Source organism: Ambystoma mexicanum, chromosome 4p (assembly GCF_040938575.1).
Source record: "Ambystoma mexicanum isolate Mex_15411 chromosome 4p, UKY_AmexF1_1, whole genome shotgun sequence".
Lineage (NCBI taxonomy): Eukaryota > Metazoa > Chordata > Amphibia > Caudata > Ambystomatidae > Ambystoma > Ambystoma mexicanum.
The window spans coordinates 706,994,128-707,011,264 of NC_090927.1; the positions used below are offsets into that span (position 1 = coordinate 706,994,128).

The following is a 17,137-nucleotide window of genomic DNA, read 5'->3' on the forward strand; positions in this document are numbered from 1 at the left end:
ACCTTTTTTTTGCTGCTGAAGGAGTTTTATACAATTAAACGTATTCTATTTTGTTGTATATGGTGTAAGAAATACTGTATATGTGTCGACAAGATATGCACGTTTGTATTTAGAATTGTGATTTTAGGCAAGATTTTCTTTTGCTGCTATCCCTCCAAAGACATTAATGGGACACCCAACCTTTTGCTATTGTTTTGAAACGTTGGTTAATTTTGAAGATAAGTGAATCCTTTTTAATGCACTTAAATGTTAAGCGCATCAGTTTTGGAGAGTGCTGACGCTCCCCTATGGCCATTGGTTCAGGAGAACTCTGCTCTCCGTGGTAAGGTTGTTTGTTTATTTTTCCTGTTCACCTCCCCACACGTGAAGTGCAGCTGTGGCACTTTGTGTCCCTGTAACTTTGTTTTGTGTAACTTAGTTGTTACTTGCAAGATGCGTCCAGCATAGGCTCGTGGCAGTGTGCACACCTAGCATTTTACTGCTTAATGCCAACCTAGAGTACCATTTTTAGTCTAAAATGGCTGTGCTTTGGCCTTTGGCCATCTTGTAGTTTGACATACTTCATGCCCTAGAGTAGCTGATTTTCCATACATGGTAAATCCTTTGCCTGTAAAAGCTGGAGCTTTCCCCGTCTGTTTGTCTTGGTTTTGGGGCCTGGGTCTGTCTGGACACAGTGGATTTCCATGCCAGGTGTCAGTTGCTGGGCAGATTCAGTAGCCAGAGACTGTAAAGTATTGGACGGCCTGGTCAGCTTTAATGGTCCAGATCTTTGCCATTGGTTGGCTTGCGGCATCTTCGGCCCAGATCCTGGATAAAATCGCAACTTTTGCAGCCATTTGTGAGCTAATCGCCCCTACGAAGGAAAGCACCCTGCTGAAATCCAGAACTTGGCATTCGTAGATTGCCAGCAGTCCTTTTTTCAGTTGCCCAGCAAAGCCATGTGTCTCTGTAAATTTCCTGAAGACCTTCATCGGTGCTTTGACCCCTGTACTTGTGCGACCAACCAGTCTCGACCTGTGCTCGAAGATCCAGCCACTGTAAGTACTTGGAACAGTCCTGAACCATCATTTGGGCTAGCCAGATTTCCTTCTTGGCTACTACGGGCCAACATTTTCGTCCCGAGTTGACTTGAGTGCAGATATTCAGTATATGGAACAATAAGCCTGTCCCTGAAGTTGCAGCTCTCTGTCACAAAGAGGGGCCTTGCAGGACTAATGGTGGGGTGGTCCAGTAGTTGGTGTGTCCCGAGTGTCCAGCTGTCCAGTGTCAAGAACCTGTCCAGCAGAGCCTGGACCGCAAACTAGCTGGACCTAAAACCCTGACTGCTGAAGTTATTTCTCCACCCGAGGCCCCTGGACTTCTTGCAGTGGAACTAACGCACAAATCCAGAAGGCCAAGCGATTTCCTGAGCTACAGTGGACCCCAATGAATCGGAGTACAGTGGCTGAGTACATGTACCTGTTTTGGCCCCCAGGACACCATAGGTTTCATGGCGATATATTCTTAGCCCTATATCTGTTTAGCCTAGCGTTGAACAGTGCTGGTCTGGCCTGGTATCATCGCCAGGGTCGCCCCTAAGGTGGTTGGATTGGGGAAGGATCTGTTAAAGCCTTTCCCCTTAATCTCACTAACTTTTGTGACAACTATTTGCTGGCTCAGCTCAATCCAAAACTTGTTCAACTTCATAAAAGATGCCTCACCCTTCCTGAAGAATGTTTTTTGGGGATCTGTATCTATAAGGGCTTCTGCTTTTCAAGTGTTAGGGAGAATGCTTGGAAATGTGCTAATTACCCCCACCTTAGAGACTCCCAGCAACTTTGTTGGATTTTGAGGACTTGATTTTTTTTTTTTTTAATCTGAATAGATTGCGACCCTTTTTCCCCACACTCTAATGTATTTTAATGTGATTTCTGAACGTTGTGTTTCTTTTGGTTTTGGAGTCTGTCAGACTCCATAGGCAACATCTTTTACATTGTGTCACAGCACCTTCAGTGCAGTGGCACAGGGAAGTCTTTCAGATTTCGCATAGGTTTAAATACCTTCTCTGGGATAAACTGTTTGCCAGAGCAGTAAAGTGAAATTGACTTTGGTTATATTTGTAACTTTCCAGACCCAGCACACATTATCTTACAATAGGGTGCTGAAGGGGTTACCTAGTATCTATCCCCTTTGTCTAGCTTCTTGTGTAACATTTTTATGTTACCCTTTTCTCACTGAATGGTTGGTGGCAGCGGTTTCGTTTTAACTACCGTGGTGTGCATGTAGCGCGGGCTGCGTTCGCAGCTGTAGTAAAGCACCCAAGGTTGCCATTTATGTCAAAATGGCCCAGGTCATCTTTTTTTCACCATTTCTTTGTGGAAAGGTCCTTCTTGAGATTTACTCTGTGCGCCAAACCCGGTTTGGTCGCATTGTTCGCTTTGCCTTTTGGCAGGATTCACGAGAGAAGCCCGCCTCTGGCTCCAGGGTGTCTGGGGTGGGCAGGAACTGAGGGAGGTGCCCGACACTCCCTGTGCTTAGTCTCCTAGGAGACCCAAATGCACTCTGTAGTGATTGTCTGGCTGATCGGCAAGGACAGCCACCCTGCTGGGTGACTGACAGCTAGGCTGGAATGAATGGGCGATAACTGAATAAAAGGAGAGGCTTTTGGCTTGGAAGGCAGAGTTGACCACTGGACGAAGGAACCGAAGAAGAACTTGAAGAGGACGCCTGCTGCAACTCCTGGACCGTTGATTTGCCCGGTGAAGCCCTGCTGCTGTGCTGAAACTCCAAATTCGTATCGACAGAGAAGCCCCTGCAAGGATGACTCCTCCCCTTGAGTTGGTGGGACCAATCAACTTCAAAGTAAGCCACCTGGACATTCTCTCAGAGCTGGTTGCTTTTCCACAGAGTTGCTGCTGGAAACCAAATAGCCAGGGAGAGGAACACCAGATTGTGTGTGCTGCTTTTAAGTTGGCCAAGAGCTCAGGAAGATCTTCCAGACTCCCAGGAAGCAGGACTGACTGAGCCTGAGCCCCCTCAACAGAGTGTGGGACCCCAGAAGCAAGGAAGGTCAGTCTCGACAGCCAGGAACCGCGGTGTTGCTATTTGCGGTAGTTGTGAGGAGCTGAAACACCGAAGTGCCACTTGATGGAAAGATTGCCGTTTCGAGCTGTGACCGTCCCATTGCAGTGCAGGAGTCCCCAGAAGTCCTCCCTCTTGTCCCCACGACTGAGGCCCAGGAACAGGAGTCATCTGCTGCACTTTTTCCTTCAATACAAAGGTGCTGTTAAGTCTGAGAGAACTTACCTCTCATTGTAGAGTTGCTTGTATCTTCTACTACTCACAAGTCTAATCAGCTTGTGGCCCTACATTTAATTCTTCTTTTCTTCAAAGACTTCTAAAACATTGTGCAAAGACTTTTCTACTTACCTACCAGAGGTGCTTCATCCTATATAAGATTTCTGCCCATTGACTTTGGCCTAGCCTGTTATACAGACTGACTCTGCTTAGGGGGATCCAAAAGTTTTTGACTGCTTAAGAATATTTGTGGTCTCTTGTTTGTTCTAATAACGTTTTCCCTTTACCAACTTCTAACAGTATTCTAAATAAAAACAGTAAGATATTAATGTCCCCAGGACCCTAGCTATTGAAGTCACCTGTGCGTGTAGGTTGTGTCTGTGGTCCATCCGAAAAGGGTCGTCACTGATTTTAGAATATTAAGAGTGTGTGTTTTGAAGTTTGTGTTAATTTATGTTTCTCCCTTCTGAAGAAGGCTTACTCTGACTGATAAATTAATAATTGTTTATTCAAGAAATCTTGTGTGTTTATTTGAATACTTGTCACTGTGAATCTCTGTGTAACTCCCCTATATGTCACATTGACCCCTCTTGAAATAAGCCTGGCTGCTCAACGCGGTACCAAACTGTGTAGTACAAGCTTATACCAAAGGTTGGGTTCTCTATTACCTGTAGTCAGAGTTGTTGTAGTGCACCCTAAGAGTACTGCATACAAACCTTGTCTAACATCTAGCTAATGAAGGACTTATTATGGTTAGTACCTTATCTGTACTGTTTTGAATGTTCCTTTTCGAGGGGATTGGGTCCTCCGAAGTATTCCATATCTATGACAGGTAATGTCCACAGCTGTGCTGCTTCGGAAAATCTTTGGCGTCTGCGTCCTGCGTCGATGACGTCGATGCGCCGTCCCCGAGGACCTCGGCCGACGTCACCCGATGTGATAAGTAGGACGCACGACACCCATAGCCTCAGTTCCGTTTTTTCCGCGAACGTGTTCGCTTCGTGAATCTCGGTACGCCTCGACTCGTTGGAGTTGCTGTTTTCTTTCTCGGTTCGTTGAACCTGTTCGGTTGGTGTGAAGACCTGTTCGTGGCGATGTCTTATCTTCGACCCCGCGTCCGGGCTTCAAGAACTGCAGGGATTGTGGGTCCAAGATGTCGATCACGGACTCGCACAACGCCTGCCTCTGGTGCCTCGGGGAGGCCCACGATACGGACGACTGTGTCGAATGACAGTCGCTCACTGCGAAGGCCTTGCGAGAACGGAAGAAGAAACTGTCGGTAGGTCGGGTGTCTAAGCCCCGGAAGTCGCGGTCTGCGGGGCTTTCAACTGATGACTCGAGGGGTGACTCTCCACGTCGTCGTCGGACGTCCGGTGGGTCTCCTTCCAGGAGTCGGTCTCGCCACTCCTCCGCCTCTTCTAGGCATTCCAGGAAGCACCAGCATAGGTCGCCTTCCCCGTCCTCTTCCGAGGACTCCGCCCGTCGGCGGGTCGCTTATCCCTCCATGCAAGCGACACTGGAGGAATGGGCTTCCTTCGGGAAGCAGATGCTAGCGATTCTGGAATCGCAGGGCACCAGTCCGTCTGCGCCTCCGAGTGGGGTCGGTCGGCACCGGTCGAGAGACGCCGCCCGTACGCCTTCGGGCTCAGGTGGTCGGCACAGCTCGCGGGAGAGGTCCCGCTTGGATAAGGGTAGCCGTTCTGGCCATGCCCGTTCCAGGTCCAGGTCCTCGACGCGCTTGAGACCAGGTGATCCTGTGCCGTCTTCTAAGAAGACGTTGACGCCTGTGGCGCCGAGGTCGCCGATGATTTCTCTCGAGGTTCCGTCTTCGAGGGGGTCGTCGACGCCGTCGGCGCCCAGGTTGTCGAGACACGCTCGGAGCTCCAGCTTCGAGGACTGTGTCGACGCTGCAGATGCTGGAGGCGTTGCAGCTGACGCCGACTCGCTCGGCGCCCTCAACGCCTTTCGAGGCGGTGGTGTCAGAGGGGCCCCGTGGCTCGGGGTTTGCCCCTAAAAAGGCTATGGCTAAGGTCCGGCACTGCTTTGGTCCGCAGAGGTCTTCCTCTCTCCGCCTGGAGTACATTTCAGAGGGTGATGAAGGCTCTGATGGGGGCCTGGTTCCGGTTACGATTCCGGATGACCTTATCTCGGGCCATAGTCAGTTTGATGACATGAGGCAGTCACTGCATGATGCCAGTGGACTGGACACCTCTCCGGAGGTGGAGTTTTGTCGGCCGGAGCCTGGCACTCATGCCGATTCGTCATATCGGCGCCTTATGTCTCGGGTTACCGAGTACTTGGGTTGGTCAGCTCCCCCAGAGGAGTTCGTTCAGGAAGATCTCACGGACATCCTTGATCTCGGTCCACCGACTGACCCGGTTTTGCCTTTTCATATGGCTTTGCAGAGAAGGGTGGCGGCGGCGGCTTCGACTGCTCCGGAGAGTCTCCCGGCAGTGGGCAAGTCTTTGTCTCAAAAAAAACGTCCAGCCAGTAGCGACCCCTACTACTTGTCTAGGCACCCCACCCCGGAGAGTTTGGTGGTGCAGGCGGCTACGGCCCCGGCAAAGCAGTCGTCGTATCCTACTTTCCCTCCGGATAGGGACGACAAATGTTTTGACGGCTGGGCGAAGAAAGTGTTTTCTTCGGGGGGTATGGCGCTTAAGGCGGCCAACTCCATATGTGCCTTGTCTCGTTTCACACACACTGTGGAACTGTGTTGCATTAGCGGCTGATCATATTCCCGAAGGGGACGAACGGGATGGTTTCCTTGCTATGGTTCAGGATGGCAAGGATGCCATGTGTAAGGCCGTTCAGTCGGGTTTGGACTTGGCGGATAGCACCGTAATGCGCAGGTTTGCGTGGTTGAGGAAGTCTGGGTTCGCTCCTGATGTGCAGTCCCGGCTCCTCAACATGCCCTTTGACGGTGAACACCTTTTTGGCAGCAAGGTGGACGAAAGCCTTGAGAGGTTGCAGACCTCCAAAGCTGCAGCGAAGTCGTTGGGCGCTGCACTTCGCCAACCTCCGCCTTTTCGTCCTAGGGGACAGCAATGGAGGGGAGGTTCCTTTCGCTATTACTCGTCCTTCAGTAAAGCGAGAGGAGCTAGCAGTCAAAGGGGCCATCGTAAGAGTGCCAGAGGTGGAAACAAAGGTACTCGAGGAGCCAAGGCCGCTCGGGCAGTTGCCTCTTGGCCCTCAGGCAACGCCGCAGCCGCTACCACTCAGTCATGAGGCCAGGTCCCATGGTTCGCCGGTTGGGGGAAGGCTGGCGCAGCATCTTGTAGAGTGGCAAGCCATTACTTTGGATGTGTGGGTTCTGCAGATCATAACCCACGGCTACTGTCTTCCTTTTCGGCAGAGGCCTCACGACAATCCACCAGGGAACCTCTTTGAAGAGTCCAGATCCGCTCCTTGCGCAGGAAATTCAAGCCCTGCTGGAGAAAGGCGCCATAGAACTGGTGCCTGTAGCGGAGAGGAACAAGGGATGGTATTCCCCTTATTTTTTTATTCCAAAGAAAGACGGGGGATTGAGACCCATCATGGACCTGCACGGTTTGAACAAACTCCTCAGGAAGGACAAGTTCAAGATGGTGACTCTTTCTCAAGTCCTCCAGGCCCTTCAACTTCAGGACTGGTTGGTGTCTCTCGACCTCAAGGATGCTTACTTCCATGTGCCGATCCATCCCAAGCACAAGAAGTACCTGAGGTTCGCGGTTGGCGACTTGCACTTTCAGTTTCGGGTCCTGCCGTTCGGATTGACCTCCGCCCCGAGGGTTTTCACCAAGCTCATAGCGGTGGTGGCAGCGCATCTCAGGAAAGGGGGGGATTCACGTCTACCCCTACCTGGACGATTGGTTGATCAGGGGGAGCTCTCCCGAGCAAGTCCTGGATCATCTGTCCGTCACCTGCCACTCCCTTCACAGGCTGGGCTTCTCCCTCAATTTAAAGAAGTCCCATTTGACACCAACGCAGCGGCTCCAGTACATCGGAGCAGTGCTCGACACGTCCCTGGGGCAGTGTTTTTCTCCTCATGTGAGGGCTCTTCACATTCAGCAGATGGTGCACAAGTTTCAGTTTGCCCAGACTCTCCCGGCGTCCGAGTTCTTTAGACTGCTCAGCCTCATGGTATCCTGCATTCTTCTGGTGCCAGAGGCTCGTCTGCGGATGAGATCTTTGCAGTGGGCACTCAAGCTCCAGTGGTCTCAGTCCTCCGGCAGGCTGTCGGACCCTGTTCGGGTGCTGCCCTCAGTAGCCCGGGACCACCTGTGGTGGGCCGTCAAGGGCAATCTGATGAAGGGTGCCCCATTTGTCTGCCCTTGCCGGAGGTGACGATTGTGACGGACGCATCCCTCACGGGATGGGGAGCTCATGCCAATGAGCTAACAGTCGGCGTTCGTTGGTCTCCGTCGGAGTCCAGACTCCATATAAATCTGTTAGAGCTGAGGGCCGTCAGGCTTGCCCTGAAGGCTTTTCTGCCGACTGTGCGCGGGAAGAGTGTCCTGATTCTGACGGACAACACGGTGGCCATGCACTACCTCAACAAAAACCGGGGGGCAGAGTCACTTCCGCTGTGCAGAGGCGATGCAGCTAGAGTTCTGGTCCATCCAGCAGGAAGTTTCGATCTCGGCAGTTCATCTGGCCGGAGACGACGAGACGGCGGACGCTCTGAGCAGGCAGAGCAGGATCTCTCACGAGTGGGAGCTGGCTCAGGAGATTCTACTGGAGATCTTCACCCTTTGGGGGACCCCTCAAGTGGATCTCTTTGCCTCCAGTGTCAACCGAAAGTGCAAAAGGTTTTGCTTGCGGGAATTTCCTCCAAAAGGAGCCTTAGGAGACGCATTCGTGGTGGAGTGGTCTTTCCCACTGCTGTACGCGTTTCCTCCAGTCCCCGTCATCCCGCAAGTGTTGCAGAGGTTACAGAGGTTAGGTTCCCGGATGATCCTCATTGCTCCGGCGTGGGCCCGGAGGACGTGGTACCCGGGCCGTCTAGACTTGTCCATCTGCCCTCCACGTCGTCTTCCCTACCGAGACGATCTGCTCTCACGGGAGGGGGGTCAGGTTCTCCATCCAGAGGTCGGATCTCTCAATCTTCACGCTTGGCTTCTGAAAGGTTGAGGTATAAGGATTGGGACCTCCCTGCAGACGTGATGGAGGTGTTGCTATCGGCCAGGCGGCCGGCAACAAAGTCTCTGTACCGTTGCCGTTGGAGAAAGTTCTGCGACTGGTGCAGAGTTCAGAATGTGGATCCTTTTGAATGCGACATTCCCATGGTTTTGGCTTTTTTACTTGCACAGTGGCTTGCAAGTGGGGATCATTAAAGGTTACCTGGCGGCGCTGTCCATATTTAAGCGCTCTTCTGAAGAGTGTTCCTATTTTAAGATTCCTTTAATTTTGCAGTTTTTGAAAGGGCTCACTAATGTGTTCCCTCCGTCACCTTTTTTGGTGCCGGGTTGGGATTTGAACCTTGTTCTTAAGTTTCTTATGGGTGCTCCGTTTGAGCCTTTACATTCTTGCCCTTTGAGGCTGTTAACTCTGTGAAAACTGTTTTTAGTTGCGGTTACTTCCGCTCGCAGAGTGAGTGAGTTACAGGCACTTTCAGTTAAGCCACCCTTAATTGTGTTTCACAAGGACAAGGTTGTCCTTAGAGTTCGTCCTTCTTTTCTTCCGAAGGTGGTTTCGGAATTTCATTTGAGCCAGAAGGTTGTTCTTCCGGCGTTCTATCCTCCTCCACATCCTGGTAAGGAAGAGGAGAGGCTCCATAGGCTTGATCCTAGGAGAGTGTTGAGCTTTTATATCTCGCGCATGTCCCGGGTCAGAGTTGGACGATCAACTTTTCATTGGTTATGCTGGAAAGCGTTTGGGACAAGCTGTGACGAAACAGACTTAGTCTCGTTGGATTATTTTAGCTATCTCCGAGTGTTACCGCTTGGCGGGTAAGGACCCTCCGGCTGGCTTGCGGGCCCATACTACCAGAGGAGTGGCTGCGTCTACTGCCCTGCAGAGGGGAGTTCCTATTCGTCACATCTGTGATGCAGTCACCTGGGCTTCAGTACATACCTTTGTACGTCACTATTCGCTCGATTCCATCAGAGGGCAAGATCTGGCCTTTGGCAAGGCAGTTCTCTATTCCGCAATTTGATTGGGCATGCTAAATTTGTATTCTAAATTCTTTCCCGCCTCCTTGCTTGGTACTGCTTTGGGAGTCTGTCATAGATATGGAATACGTCGGAGGACCCAATTCCCTCGATGAACAAGTTACTTTCTTACCTGGTAACGTTCTTTCGATGGGATGGTCCGATGACGTATTCCATATCTATGACAGACTCCCAAAGCATTACCAAGCAAGGAGGTGGGAAAGAATTTAGAATACAAATTCCCCGCTGCAGAATTTCTTTTGCGATTGCAGCTTGCGTTCCGCAAGGCCTTGTGTGTCTGACTGGCAGAAAACTGGTGGGAAAAAACTATAACTGAGGCTATGGGCGTCGTGCGTCCTACTTATCACATCGATTGACGTTGGCCGTCGGAGGAGGTCCTCGGGGATGGGGCATCGACGTCATCGACGCAGGACGCAGACGCCCAAAGATTTTCCGAAGCAGCACAGCTGTGGACATTACCTGTCATAGATATGGAATACGTCGTCGGACCATCCCATCGAAAGAACGTTACAAGGTACGAAAGTAACTTGTTCATCTTTCTTATCAGTGCACATCAAAGTGAATATATATAATAACGAATATTTTAGTGTTAACAGTGGATTTTCATTGCTAATAGTTGTCTAACGCCTAAATAATGTCTTTATTCATTCTGCCTAAGATAAATTATTACGAGTGCTCCATGTGTGCTTAAATGAACCTTTCACGACTCTCACACAACCCAATACTAAGCCTTGCTGTTCAGTCACTGTGCCCAGATAGTTTGGGTAGACATTAGTGTTTGTCCATGTTCATCAGTAAAGGGTGGCCTCTCAGAATATGTCCACAGGGCTGATTCTGAGAACCCATCTTAACAGGCTCTATGGTTGGAAGATGGTTTCTTTTTTCCATTGTGCTGGTCATGGTTCACCCAGCTTTCAAGTCCTTGGTTGCCAGATCCTTTAAACCAGACCTAGAAAAGAATCTCAATGCTTACTGGGTTGTTCGGCCTCCCTTGAAGCACATTTCGAGAGTGAATACCTTATGTACCCATCACTGGGTCCTGTGGTGATAGATTTGTTCTTGAAACTCTCCCTCAAGGGTCCCTCTGGTCTGGGGTAAAGACTTTACAGAAGCATGTCTTTACCGCATTCCCCATTGATTAACACTGGTGAGTCTTTTGTTTTACTCCATCCTATTCTAGGACTTCTGGTTCTTGAACAAACCTCTTGATTCTTTGGAGTCTCCTCTAGTCCTCTCTGGGATTATTTGCTGCCGATTCTGCACCTTTGGGGTAGAACTGACATGCCTTCCTTTTCTCCATATTGCGGCTTATGGGGGTACTAGCTTGACCCTTTTTCCTGTACTCATCTAGGGTTCCGCTAGTTGGAGGCCAAGAACTGAATTCTTAGCACTTAACAGTGATTTGTGATATATTTTTTTAAATTATGCTCTTCACCCCTGTCACTGTGAATACTTATTTCCGCTGTCCTTTTTATAACTCTATTTTTCTCTGGAGGAAATTGCACTGATAATTGTCTACATTTCTTTGCAGGCTTTTGGCTGCGTTTATGAATTGTGTTCCACTCTCTAGCCCTGTCCTTGACTGTGATGTGTGCATTTGGATTTTACAAAATACTGTTTTGTAGAAGACCAGAATTACTGTGGATTTGTTGCTTTTGCCTTAAGGGCCTGGTTGACTATTTTGCCAATGTTCGTGCCTGGTTCCCTTTTCTTCCCACCCCTTGGTTTTATATGTTTTGTACTGCTTGCTAATGGTGGACTTAAAATAAAAAATAGCAGTAGATTGTGTCCAGTAGAACAATGTACTGCGAGTTGTGCAAGAATTGGGGCTTTTTTTAAACAATATGTTAGAATGTCTGGCTCCCTTTTTTTCTCTACTTTATACTGTTTGTTGTAGGACTAGTTGTAGATGGTGGACCCACATTAAAGTGTATGGGTCAGGAGAATCCTCATTGAATGTTATTATTTTTATTATAGATTGTGTTTTTTATACAGTTATGTGCAAGTATTTATTTGTACCAATAGTTTTATATCTAAAACATAATAAATGTATTTTCTTTTCAGTATACTGGTGTGGTGCGTTTTTCTGTGAAACTGTGTGGAGTAATTTAAGCTTAGTCTCAGCCTGCTATCTATTCTTGAGACTGAATCCTGATTGCTCCACCACACTGCGTACCTTAAAGCAAGGTTTGGCTTACTTTTTGGTGGAGTGCGGGTTAGTGGTTGTACAACCCTCAAATTAGAGTTTTTACAAAAACTGCATTAAGACTGTACATTATGAAAGTATTGCAATCAACCTAGGACTACCGTGGCATCAAGCCCCCTTCTCTCCTATGGGAGAACCGTGAGTAATATTACAACTATCTACAAGTAATCGGAACGGTGTTGCTGAACTTTTTCCAGTGTGTTCCTAGGATAGTGCTTGGATTTGTCAAGCTTACAGCTTTAAGTGTTGGTGTCATTATGCCATAAGGCTTATGTGAGATTGTGGAAGTTTTTTTTTTCTTCAATTTAGGTTTTTGTTACAGTATTATTGCTTAACCCATGTGAGTTCATGTGTGGTATACAATTTGTGTTTTTTTTTATATATGTAGATCTGTTTTTCTTAACTTTTAACATCTCTTACATAATGCATTTGTGTTGCTAAATATAAATTGGAGTATTTTTGTACTTGCTTGTGTTTATATTCTATTACTTTAGAAGCTCTTGTGTCTAATTGCACATACCACCAAACCAAAGAGGGGTTAAGTTCAGACTTTTGTGTGAAACGTTTGCCTCTCCACTATTATTCCATATGCCTCTCGTTAGTAAGTAATGGCGGACCAGGCTTGGCTTCACTCAAGGGAAGGCCGAAAGCTGGTGGATAAGTACAGTGGGTCTCAGTAGTTAACCCAAGAAATAGAAACCCGCAAATATACTGAACTGTATATACTTTATTATTTGAACTTCTAGTTAAAGGTGTAGTTCGGTCAGAAATGTTATTGGCCTAATGGATCTGGCATGTATTTCATAGCATACATCGATTGTTCTTAAATACATTTCTAATGCAACTTACCTGAGTTTTTCTCACTTTAACACATTCGAAAACAACAGCTCGGGTACCACCATCTTGTGCTATTCTTATCCGTTGTACTCCTAGGTCCTGTCCGCTTTCTTCCATACTGTATGCGCATCCCTTGGTAGGGCTGGGAAACTGAACCTTTTTCACTAGAAAAATTGTCTTCACCTTTAAATTTAGGTGTGCGCAAGGGGTGTGGCCCTGGGAGCATGTGCTCCTCTGACTCCACCCACCAGCGCCAGTCCCCAGTTTTATTTTTGCCTCGACGGGAACGGACTGCTTTCACCAGCACTCCTAGGTTAGGCCTCTGGCCTTGTAGTTCCATGCACTCTTCCCCGGAAGACGTTGTCTCTTCTTTTTTCTCTCATAGCAATTGTTCAGAATTAATACTCTGACCTCCTGGTGCCACGCTCCTTCCCGCTGCATGTTGACAACAGCGGGTTTCAGCAGGTGTCCGCACTGCGAATGTTCCTTCCCCATGTCGGCTCTCCACGCACTCTGCCTGGTCCACGTCATACCCAATCACATCACACTTGCGGTATGCAGCCCCCAGCTTGGTGCTACAAGGACCGCTAAGACCTCAGCAGCCAAAGGGCCTGGCTCCTACGACCCAAAGCCCTTCTCCTGCATGCGAGTATTGGTTCTTTGAAAAGTTCCTTAACCTCATGAAATCGCCGCAGATGGGTTCCATCCTCATGGAGGTCATCAAAGACATGCTTCCTCCGGTACCACCTCAGGCTCCGACCATGGGCCAGACCCCGGCTCCAGTTCAGCTCCTGGTTCCCGCACTCTAAGTCATGGTGGTGCTTCCTCCGGTGCAGATTCTTCAGCAGCCCCGACACTGCCAGTCAGCACGCCACAGCTGCCTGCCCCCAGCATGCCTTCGACAGCTCCTGACCTGCAGGACACAGCAGGTGACGAGGAAGAGGATCAGCATACTCCCTTCTTAGCTTTTCCACGAGAGGCTGGCGGGTTTGGCAGAATAACTTAGTATACCACAGCCACAAGTTGAACAACCTGATGGGGGTGGGGGGGGGCATGCCAAGGTGCTGACTATCCGCCCTGCCACAAAAACTGGCATCCCTCTGCAAAAGGATGTAGAATCACTGGCCAAGAAGGGATGGGTGAAGCCGCACTCCACACAGCCTACCAGTAAACGCCTGGATGCCAAGTATAGGCAGGCGGAAGGGGACTCACTCATTCTGTCGGTACACCATCAACCGCATTCATCCGTAATCACTGCAGCCTCACTTTATTCCATACTGTAGTCTTCATCTGCACCACCTCAGCACTCCTAGGGAAGGAGGAAAAGCTGCAGGAGTCCTACGGCAAAAAGATGTATTCTAATGCATTGCTCCATCTGCGCCAGGTCAATGCTGACTTGATGTTGGCAACAGTGAATCAAAACTGTAACGGGAGATTGCGGATTTACTCCCGGAGCTTTTGGCGCCTAGTCAGGCGCGCTTCAGCACTGGGTTGGCCGAGGCTAATATTGTGGCCCAAGATATCATGGAGTCTACAGTGGCTCAAATCGACACAGCAGGTAGAGCTATTATTTGTACCGCCACAGATATGAGGAGGATTGCTTGGCGTAAGGCGACCAAGTTTAAGCCCGATGTGCAGGAGCGCATTTTCAACCTGCAATTGGACTGCGGTCCGGGGGTGGGGGGGGACTTGTTTGAATGACCATGGTTGAGGAAATTCCGAAAAATAGCTCACAAACAGATGTCCTTGTCAATCCTGACAAAATCGGCACCCAAGGCCTTTAGCCAAAGTCGGACAGAACCCGTACCTTCAGGGGCTTTCAGAGGCGAAGCGCTAGACAGCATGACTGGTCTCCTAGCCAGCAAAGGTGCAAGCAGCACAAATCCACTCAAAAGGGGGTGTTTTCCAGTCCCCCTAGCAGGCACCAGCCCCTGAGGGTAAAAAGCTGGGACGATGTCATCTAGCGCCACAAGTCTCCCGTGGGGGCAGGTTTGCCCTTCACATCCATTCCTGGCGGGCAAGGTTCGCGGACCCATGGATCTTCTCTGTAGTTTCCACAGACTTCCGTCTGCTTATTTCTCCATTTACTCTTTCATTTCTTATGTTTATGTACAGTGGTCTTTTCCAAACCATATTAAAAAATGTGACTTGCAAGTTTTTACAGTTTGAGACTACTAATCTTGCCGTTTTACGATGTGCTTTTGTGACATTCTGTTTCTTTGCTTGTCTTTTTTTAACATGCTATGTTAATGGGGAAAGAAACCTCTTTTCATTGCTTTACACAAACAAAAAGGTGTTTTTTTGCCTCAGTGTTGATTCTGTAATTCAAATGGATTGTGTCCTCCAACGTATTCCACATCTTTGACATGTAATGTCCACAACTGTGTACTTCGGAAACTTTTTCGGCAGAGGGCGCCCTGCGTCTACAGCATCAGGTTGATGTCCCTCGAAGGCCACCGTCGAGGGCGATGTCACCGAATGTTATAAATAGGACGAGGACGCACAGTGCCCGTAGCCTCAGTTCCGTTTTTTCTGCACCCGTGTTTGCTTCGGAGACTCGGCACGCCTCATGTATTCCTTGTAAATTTGTCTTCTTCTTCGACCCCTCCGACTCCGCGGTCTGTCTTCAAGACTTGCCTGGGCTGCAAGTCGAAAATTTCGATTACTGACCCGCATCGCATTTGTTTGTGGTGCTTGGGCGAGATTCACAACACCGACGACTGTTCCAAATGCCAGTCGCTGACTGCTAAGGGCTTGCGGGAGCGTAAAGGAAAGCTTCAGGTAGGTAGGGCTTCTAAACCCAGTATATCCTGTAAATCTACATCCAGGGGGGTGTCCACCGACGAATCGAGGGGCGACTCTCAGCGTCGGGAGGAGTCCCGGGGATCTTGGTCCCGGAGTGGTTCCTGCCATTCGTCTTCGTCTCTGCATTCTAGGAAGTGCCGTCACCATTCTGCTTCCCCGTCCTCAGAGGATGGTGCAGCGAGGAAAGTGGCTTGTCCAACCAGTTGCTCGACTCTGGAGGAATGGGCTGTCTTCAGGGAGCACATGTTGGCCATTTTTCAATCGCAGGGCACAATTCAGTCCGCACCTTCTGATGAAGCTGGCAAGGAACGGTCTCGATTTGTGGCTCGCATGCCTTCTGGCTCGGGTCCTAGACGCGACTCATCAGGAACTTTCGAGGTCACGTTCGGACAAGGCTCAGGATAATCGCAAGAGACGTGCTTCCAGGTCTCGGTCCTCTTCTCCAGCGAGACTGCAGAAACCTGGTAAGGGCTCAAAGTCGGCGTCGAAGTTTTGCCTTCGCACCAGCCCTTGGCAGCGTTGTCGACGCCAAAGCCCTCGATGCCTTTGGGCCTTTTTGCTTGAAATTTAACGATGGAGATCCCTGCTACTGGTTATCCTCCAAGGAAGGCTACTTTAATGTCAGTGGGGCCTGTGGTGGACTCCAGACCCTCTTCTGTCCCAAGGCAGGACTTTTACTTCCCTCTGGATGACATCTATGAGGAGGAGGAGAGGTCAGATATCGATGTTGACCATGTTGAGCCTGATGTGGCTCCGGTCTTTTCTGGCGACAGACAATTGAAAGAGTTGAGGCAATCTCTTCATGATGCCAGTGGTTTGGATACTTCTCCGGAGTTAGAATTTGGCAGGCCTGAGCCTGGGTCTCATGCTGAGTCGTCCTCAGGAGGCTCATGGCTCGGGTCACATAGTATCTGTGCTGGTCCAGTCCTCCTGAAGCTTTTGTACAAGATGATCTGACGGACATTTTGGATCAAGGTCCGTCCTCTGACCCGGTGTTAACCTTTCATCTGACATTACAGAAAAGGAGTAAAGGGTGGCAGCTGCTTGGCAGTCCCAGAATCTCTTCCGGCAGTTATCAAATCATTAACCAAAAAATACGGCCCTTCCGGTAGCGACCCCAGCTACCTTTCATCTCACGCCTCTCCTGAGAGTTTGGTGGTTCAGGCTGCTTTGGCCACCCCGAAGCAGGCGGCGTACCCTACCATCCCTCCTGATAGGGATGACAAACGCTTTGACTGTTGAGCATGCAAGGTGTTTTCTGCAGGGAGTATGGCACTGAAATCTGCCAACTCCACTTGAGCCATGGCAAGATTTTTACACACTCTGTGGAATTGTTTCTGTTGCGGCTGGGCATATTCCCGAAGGGGAAGAAAGGGATGGGTTCCTTGTTCTCGTGCAAGATGGCAAGGATGCCATATGTGAATCCCTTCAGTCGGGTTTGGACACGGCCGACAGCGTTAGCCGGTCCATGGCTGCGAGCACCGTTATACGCCGATTTGTGTGGTTGTGGAAGTCGGGTTTTGCTCCGGATGTGCAAGCCCTTCTTTTGAACATTTCCTTAAATGGGGCGCATTTGTTTGGCAGCAAGGCTGACGAGAGCCTTGAGAGGTTGCAGACTGCGACAAAATCTTTGAGCGCAGCTGTGCATCAACCTCAGCCTTTTCGTCCTAGGGGACAGCAGTGGAGTGGAGGTGCTTTTCGTTACTACTCTTCCTTTGGTAGAACGATAGGAGTTGCCAGTCAAAGGGGTCAGTGTAAAAGTACCAGTGGTGGTCGGCAAAATAGAGGTGCCAAAGCTGCTCAGGCAGCTGCTTCTTTGCAATCAGGTGCTGCCGCAGCCACTTCTAAACAGTCATGAGGC

At 49.5% G+C, this 17,137-nt stretch overlaps 1 protein-coding gene across 4 annotated transcripts in view; it reads left to right on the plus strand.

Moving 5' to 3' along the window:
* SENP6 (SUMO specific peptidase 6) overlaps positions 1 to 17,137 on the plus strand; it is a 2,017,494-nt gene that overhangs the window by 997,683 nt on the left and 1,002,674 nt on the right. The window lies entirely within an intron of this gene.